At 42.8% G+C, this 7,493-nt stretch overlaps 1 long non-coding RNA gene across 1 annotated transcript in view; it reads right to left on the bottom strand.

The window, feature by feature from the left end:
• Window positions 1-664: 664 nt before the first annotated feature.
• LOC121293748 overlaps window positions 665-7,493 on the bottom strand; it is a 43,073-nt gene continuing 36,244 nt past the window's right edge. The window contains exon 3 of the long non-coding RNA XR_005946593.1: window positions 665-764. This is a non-coding gene — a long non-coding RNA (uncharacterized LOC121293748). The remainder of the gene's footprint in view (window positions 765-7,493) is intronic.

Raw genomic sequence — 7,493 nt, 5'->3', positions numbered from 1 at the left:
AGATCACAAAGGATATTGCTGGAATTAAACCTTCCTAAATCAATTCATTAGTTCATGTTTAGATTGCATACACTGATTAATTGACTACCTATTTTGTGACTATATTTCTCCAGGCAATTAACCATAAACAACCCAGATAGGGTTGGGTTTCCACAGAACTGTGAACTTCCTACAGTCTCTTATATACGGCCAATAAATCAAACTAATAGGCACTGTAAATGGTTGCATGCCTAGTTTATTTTGAAAGAACTCCCATAGGGTAGAAAGGTTAAAAAAGTAATTTGGATTGAGAACATATATGAAAATAGGTGTGTTTGGGCAGTTGTATGAATAAAAGGACTTAAAATATCAAAATGTCAGAGCAGGAATTGGGGATTAAAATGATTGGTTAACCCCAGATTTTGCCCAACAATTTTGCAACTTATTTCTCTTGTTGCCATCTGTTCAGGGAAGATTCCTTCTGTAGTGAAGCCATAAATTCATTCTTTATAAACACCTGGACAATTTTGCTCACAGAGGAACTTCTACTCTTGAGGAGCTGAGCTCCAAGTTGAGTCTTGGCAGTTTTCTGTCAGGCCACTAAGAGTGCAGCATGGAAGTGAGACATTCCAACTCATGAGAGGAAAAACTGAGACTGCCTTACTCACCCTGTTTGGACCTCAGGTCAGCCAATCCAATGGGAGTGGAACTGGTGATTTCTGTAGCCAAAACCAAGTTGCCTTCCTGACTGGAAGATGACTGTGCTGGTGTGTGGCCAACAAGGGCTAAAAATGGAAAGAACATTTATAAGTTTGAAACCTGAAATCTGGACTGAGCAATTACACAATCAATGGAGCATATGCAAAAGGCTGTACCTTCCAATTGATTTCAGCAGGTTGGATATTCTTGATATTGCCCCCCTACACTAGCAGCATAGTTATAGTGTGAGGATTGATAATATATTTATTATATAGATTGGTGTACAATTCTGAAGTAGTTGTGAACAATTTGAATTGAAGAGAAACGGTGTTGTCTTATGGTTGACCTCAGCGTCTTTATCATTTATCCGAATGCAAAACATCTTTTGGCAAACAAAGTCCTCTTTGAAAAGAGTGTTTAACCAGGATTAGCAATCTTCACGTTAACCAAACAAAAGCATTTCTGCAAACTAAGTTTAAATCTACAGTTGTTCATGCTGGCGGGGAGATGAAATACATTGATAGAATTTCATGCTGGCTTTGTGATCTCATTGAGACAGCCCCAAGAACAAAGGTATTCATTTCTTACCACTAGATAATGTATGTTTCTTCTGGTCAGTGTCACCAGCAGTTCAGAACAACTTGTCAATCTCAGGCAGTGTACGATGTTGCACAATCATTACACAAGTTTGTTTTTTTGTGTGCACAAGTGATTTGTATCTAGCTGAATAATGAATGAATCAGGAGCCTGGGGATGTTTTCGGTGTCATCACCAGTGCATCCGCTGTCTATAACACCCACCAAAACCTGCATGTGGCATTTCCATGATGTCATCATGCTGTAGGGTTGCTACTGAGCGCTATTGTAGGAAGCTCTGATTTTTAAGTGCTGACTGTTCATGCATGTGTACATGAGAAGCTACACATGATGGGGCATATCCATACAAAGAGCCTGGATCTATACCTTAAATTCACCAAAACCCCTCCAAAAATAGCGAGGAATGAATCAGCTGTCACTTTCTGATTTAATTTTATTAATGGGTTGAATAATTGACTAATTGACCTGAGAGGGGTCAAATATTCAGCTTCAATAAATTTCTATTCGTGACAGCACTGCATGTCACAAACAAGCTGTGGCACCAAAAGCACAGCTTCCATTTGTTTCAACATAACTCGGAAAGGTGGTACTTATAGTACGACCAGCAAAGACCAACTTTATTTGTGGCTGTTGATTAGATTTTGTTGTCAGTTTTGCCTGAACTGAAGCTTCGGATTTACAGTCACAGTTGTTGCTAATTTCCTGCTGATTCGCGTGAAAATCACCTGCGTAAACAATGCTCAAGTATTTACTCCTGTTTTATTTAACTATAGAAATTAATTCTCACCCTCAGTTTAAAGTCATTTAAAAATTGAAGGATTTCTGTTAGAATAGTGTGGCAGGCCTAATATGAATCCCCTGTCATTAATTTTTGGACTGTCGAAAGCACAAACTGAATCATGGCACAAGAGAGTGTAAACATTGTGAAATGCATTCAATTTGGATCTTTTGCGTAACCCAAACTTATGTCAATTTACAAAGTGGGATATTATAGCAAGGCCTTCAGGAGCAAAATAATGTAAGCATCTTTAGATGCTTCCATGGAAGGGGGAGGGGGCGCAGGGGAAAAAACTCAACTTCCACCCAAAACTGAAACGGAGCAGCTGCGCCAAACACTTAACATTGCTGTTAGATGGCCCGAACGATCTTGAGGTTTGGACCTCATTATAATAGTGTCAGTGGGCTGTGGGTGCCAAACCCTGCTTCATCAGACTGTTGTGAGGGTGGGAAATGGAATTAGTGGCTTCTTAGCATGCCCCGCCTGGAGGGGTATACAGCAGAGCCCATCTTGGAGGTGTGGGGTTAGTGCTGTCTGTGAGGGCATCAAAATAGGCTAACAGCAGGCCATAGTATTTTATTGGGGCCAGGTGGAGCCCCAAAGAAATCCTCCTGGAATAAAGTTTGAGCCAGAGCACTCATGGTCAAGTGCCCTTCCAATTGTACCTGAAAATTGCAAAAATGAGTCCTGCAAGCAGCATAGGATTCCAATCTGCATATTTAAGGAGCTTTATGCCAGCAACAGAGTAAACTGTTGTTCCATTTACAACTCGAAAATTACATCAGGCAGGTCTTGGACATCAACGGGCTAAGAAATGAACAGCCAGCAGTTGAAAATTGTCCCCATATTTTATTTATTTTTTAACCATAAACTTGTGCTGCATCATAATGCTATTGTTGGATCATTTCAATGCTGCTCCAAAATATCATAATATTGAGATACACAAGACTATTGCCAGGAATTTTAAATTGATTCTGGAACTGACAGATGTCTAAACTGGGCCCAAATTATGGATTTTCGTTTTAAAGAATCCAAACTTTGGCCCAGTTTTTTCCACTAAAATGGTATCGACCATCAGGAGCAGGACATTTTGCCAATTGACTTCACGCTATGTGTGGTGCGTTTTGGTAGCAGGACTGGAAAATTCCAAGCTCGTTCCAACTTTTGCCCTTTTAGTGACTGAAGCCAATAGGGTATAACACGTACAGTACACACCAAATAAAAGCTGACAATTTACTCATGTTTGGTCCTGGTGACTCATCTCATGCCCATGGATGAGGCTTCCAAAAGCAAATAAAAATTTAATAAAAATGTAAACATATCGTTAAGAACATGTCCCTACTAATGTAACAGAGTCACAGGAGGGCACTTTTTTTTTAACAATTCAAAATCCTTTATTTTTATTTCTTAAAATCTTCACCCTTTCCCCATATAAAAAGTGTACCATGCCCCTCAGGAGGTGGTAGTCAGGTTTAGTTCTAGGTCTGATCCACATATTTCCCATGAATAGATGTGAGGCAATCTAAAGCTCTGCAATAAAATAATACATACCAGCTAAATGGCCCAATGTTTCATGCTAAAACATGTTGCCTGTTTATCTGGTTCACCCATACCAACACCGCACACAATCTACAACTCTTTCATTTTTTTGGAAAAATATACTTTATTCGTAAAATATCTGGAAGAACATTCCAAAACATTTCAAAATCACAATCACAAAAGTACAATCAGATTCAACTTTTACACATGGATCACAAGGTGCATCAATACAATCAATGAATATTACAATCATTTCAATATGGTCAATGCAGACAATCAGACAATGGTATTGGAGATATCAACATACATCATGTTGCACTCTGAGGTGCTTCAATACAATTACAATGCAATTAGTATTCAGTGCATACATTCATTGTGAGCTGTACAGCCCGAGGGGCTCACAACAGTTCCCAGCCCCTTGGTGCACTATGGCAGAAAGGTCTTAGACTGCGACCTTTCCCCATTGCACCTTTGCAGCGGCTGCCCCAAGCTTTAGTCCCTCAGCACTTAGTCCTGGACTTTGGAATGTGCCAGTCTGCAACACTCGATCGGGGACAACTCTTTGCGCTGGAAGACCAACAAGTTTCGGGCAGACCAAAGAGTGTCTTTCACCGAGTTGATGATCCTTCAGCTGCAGTTGATGTTTGTCTCGGTGTGTGTCCCTGGGAACAGCCTGTTGAGCACAGAGTCCTGTGTCACAGAACTGCTCGGGATGAACCTCAACAGAAACCACTGCATCTCTCTCCAGACCTTCTTTGCAAAGGCACAATCCACAAGGAGGTGAACAACGGTCTCGTCCCCACCACAGCCACCTCGAGGGCAACGTGCAGAGGGGGTGAGACTCCTGGTGTGTTGGAAGGATCTGAGGGCCTTTCTCACCACCAGCCAAGCTATGTCTTGGTGTTTGTTGGAAAGTTCTGGCGATGAGGCATTCTGCCAAATGACTTTGACAGTCTGCTCGGGGAACTATCCCACCGGATCCACCCTCTCCTTTTCCCACAGGGCCTCTAAGACGTTACGTGTCGACCACTGCCTGATGCACTTGTGGTCAAAGGTGTTTCTCTGCATAAATTTTCCCACCAGGGACAGGTGGGTTGGCACAGTCCAACTACTTGGAGCGTTCCGCGGCAGCGTGGCCAGACCCATCCTTCGCAACACCGGGGACAGGCAGAACCTCAGCACATACTGAGACTTGGTGACAATCTACAACTCTATCATTTCATGGACAAGGACAAATATTCAAGTTGTAAGTTGAAAGACATTTTGCACTCTTAATTGCCAAGAGCTTCACATATCAAACCACTTTAGCACAAATATGGTGGCCCACTATATTTTAGGTTGGCCATATGTCAGTGTTCTCTTTCGATTTGTTCATGGGGCGTGGGCATTGCTGCCTAGGCCTTTGTCAGAATTTTAATTCCAGATTTTTTTATTGAATTCAAATTTCACCAACTGCTGTGCTGAGATTTGAACCCAGGTCCCCTGAAATATTACGCCGGGTCTCAGGAACAATAGTCTAATGACAAGACCACTGCGCCACCACCTCCCCCTTAATCCTATGCTTCAGGATGGGCATCAGTGTGGTTGTGTTGGGCAGCCAACATCATGCTCTTCAATGGGAAGGATGATGAAAGTGCTGACTGCATCAGTCACCTGTCTGATCCATTTCCGAGAAGCTGTTAACTGGTTTTGCAGTGCCTGCTGGGAATAAGCCACAGGAATAACAGCTGAGGAGGTGGTGACCTTGACAACCACTAGGAATGCCATCCCTATATCGCAAGTTGGCTCTTGCTGCAGGTGGGAGAGCTCTGCAACTGGCTGGGGACTAATCCAGGGAGAATGGAGACAAACACACATGCCAAAGTGCAATGGTAACCTCGTTGCTTGCTGCTCTCCCTGGCATGCAATTTATTCAGTCAGCTCAACTGTGAAATATTGCATTTGATATACTTTTAAAGAATTGTTCAAATGGGCCTCTAAAATTTCTCAGACCAACAACAGGAATAAAAACGTCTAATAAGAAAAACACTGCACGAAGAAAAACTTCTCTGAATATAAATGTAAGTTGTTGATGGTGGTTACTGTCAAGCTTCTCAAATGTTGTTGCAAATTCCTGCACCCAGTCAACTGTTTAGTATTCTAACACATTTCTGGTTTGATTCTTATAAAACTGGACAGCTCAGGAGGTGAATCACTTGTGACACAGTACCAAGCCACTGCCCTGTCTTTGTGACCATGGTGCTGATAATGGCCAGCCCAGTGAAGCTTCTGGTTAACGGTACACCCCAGGATATTGATGATGGGGGACTCAATGATGATAGTATGGTTGAAGGTCAAGGGAAAGTGGTTGGCCTTTTCCCATTAAAGAGTCATAGAGTCAGAGAGGTCTACAGCACAGAAAAAGGCTCCTCGACCTATGGAGTCTGTGCCAGTCAAACAAGTACCTAACTATTCTAATCCCATTTTCCAGCACTAGGCCCACAGCCTTGTATGCCATGGCATCACAAGCACACATCCAAATACTTCTTAAATGTTATGAGGGTTTCTGCCTCTACCGCCCTTTCAAGCAGTGAGTTCCAGATTCCCACCACTCTCTGGGTGAAAAAATTCTTCCTCATATCCCCTCTAAACCTCCTGCCCCTTACCTTATATCTATGCCCCTTGGTTATTGATCCCTCCACCAAGGGAAAAAGTTCCTTCCTGTCTACCCTATCTATGCCCCTCATAATTTTATACACCTCAATCATGTCCTTCCTCAATCTCCTCTGTTCCAGGCAAAATAACCCCAGTCTATCCAATTTCTCCTTATAACTAAAACTCTCCAGCCCTGCTAAATCTCCTCTGCACTGTCTCTAGTGCATTCACATCCTTCCTATAATGCGGATTCCAGAAATGCACGCAATACTCTAGCTGTGGCCTAACCAGCGTTTTATACAGTTCCAGCATAACCTCCCTGCTCTTATATTCTATGCTTTGGCTAATAAAGGCAAGTATCCCATATGCCTTCTTAACTACCTTACCTACCTATCCCGCTACCTTAAGGGACCAGTGGACACACACACCAAAGTCCCTCTGATCCTCTGTACTTCCAAGGGTCCTACCATTCATTGTGTATTCCCATGCCTTGTTTGTCCTGCTCAAGTGTATCACCTCACACTTATCCAGATTAAATTCCATTTGTCACTTATCAGCCCATTTGACCAGACCGTCCATATCCTCCTGTAATCTAAGGCTATGCTCCTCACTATTTACCACCCCACCAATTTTCGTGTCATCCACGAACTTACTGATCAACCCTCCTACATTCAAGTTTAAATCATTTATATATACTACAAACAGCAAGGGGCCCAACACCGATCTCTGTGGAACCCCACTGGACACAGGCACCCAGTCCCAAAAACACCCCTTGACCATCGCCCTCTGCTTCCTGTCACTCAGCCGATTCTGGATCCAATTTGCCAAATTGCCTTGGATCCCATGGGCTCTTACTGTCATATGAGTCTCCCATGCAGGGCCTGATCAAAAGCCTTGCTAAAGTCCAAGCAGACTACGTCAAATGCATTTCCCTCATCTACACACCTGGTCCCCTCTTCAAAAAATTCAATTAAATTGGTCAGACATGACCTCCCATTAACAAAACCATGCTGACTGTCCTTGATTAATCCCTGCCTCTCCACATGTAGATTAATTCTGTCCCTTAGAATTGCTTCCAATAGTTTCCCCACCACTGAGGTTAGACTGACTGGCCTGTAGTTCCCTGGTTTATCTCTTCCTCCCTTCTTGAACAACAGCACCACATTGGCAGTTCTCCAGTCCTCTGGCACCTCTCCGGTGCCAGGAGAGGTATTGAAAATTATTTCCAGCACTCCTGCTCTCTCCTCCCTTGCCTCACTCAAAAGCCT

Source organism: Carcharodon carcharias, chromosome 22 (genome assembly GCF_017639515.1).
Source record: "Carcharodon carcharias isolate sCarCar2 chromosome 22, sCarCar2.pri, whole genome shotgun sequence".
Lineage (NCBI taxonomy): Eukaryota > Metazoa > Chordata > Chondrichthyes > Lamniformes > Lamnidae > Carcharodon > Carcharodon carcharias.
Note: the sequence above shows the minus strand (reverse complement) of the source record. Positions and strands in the feature narration are given on the sequence as shown.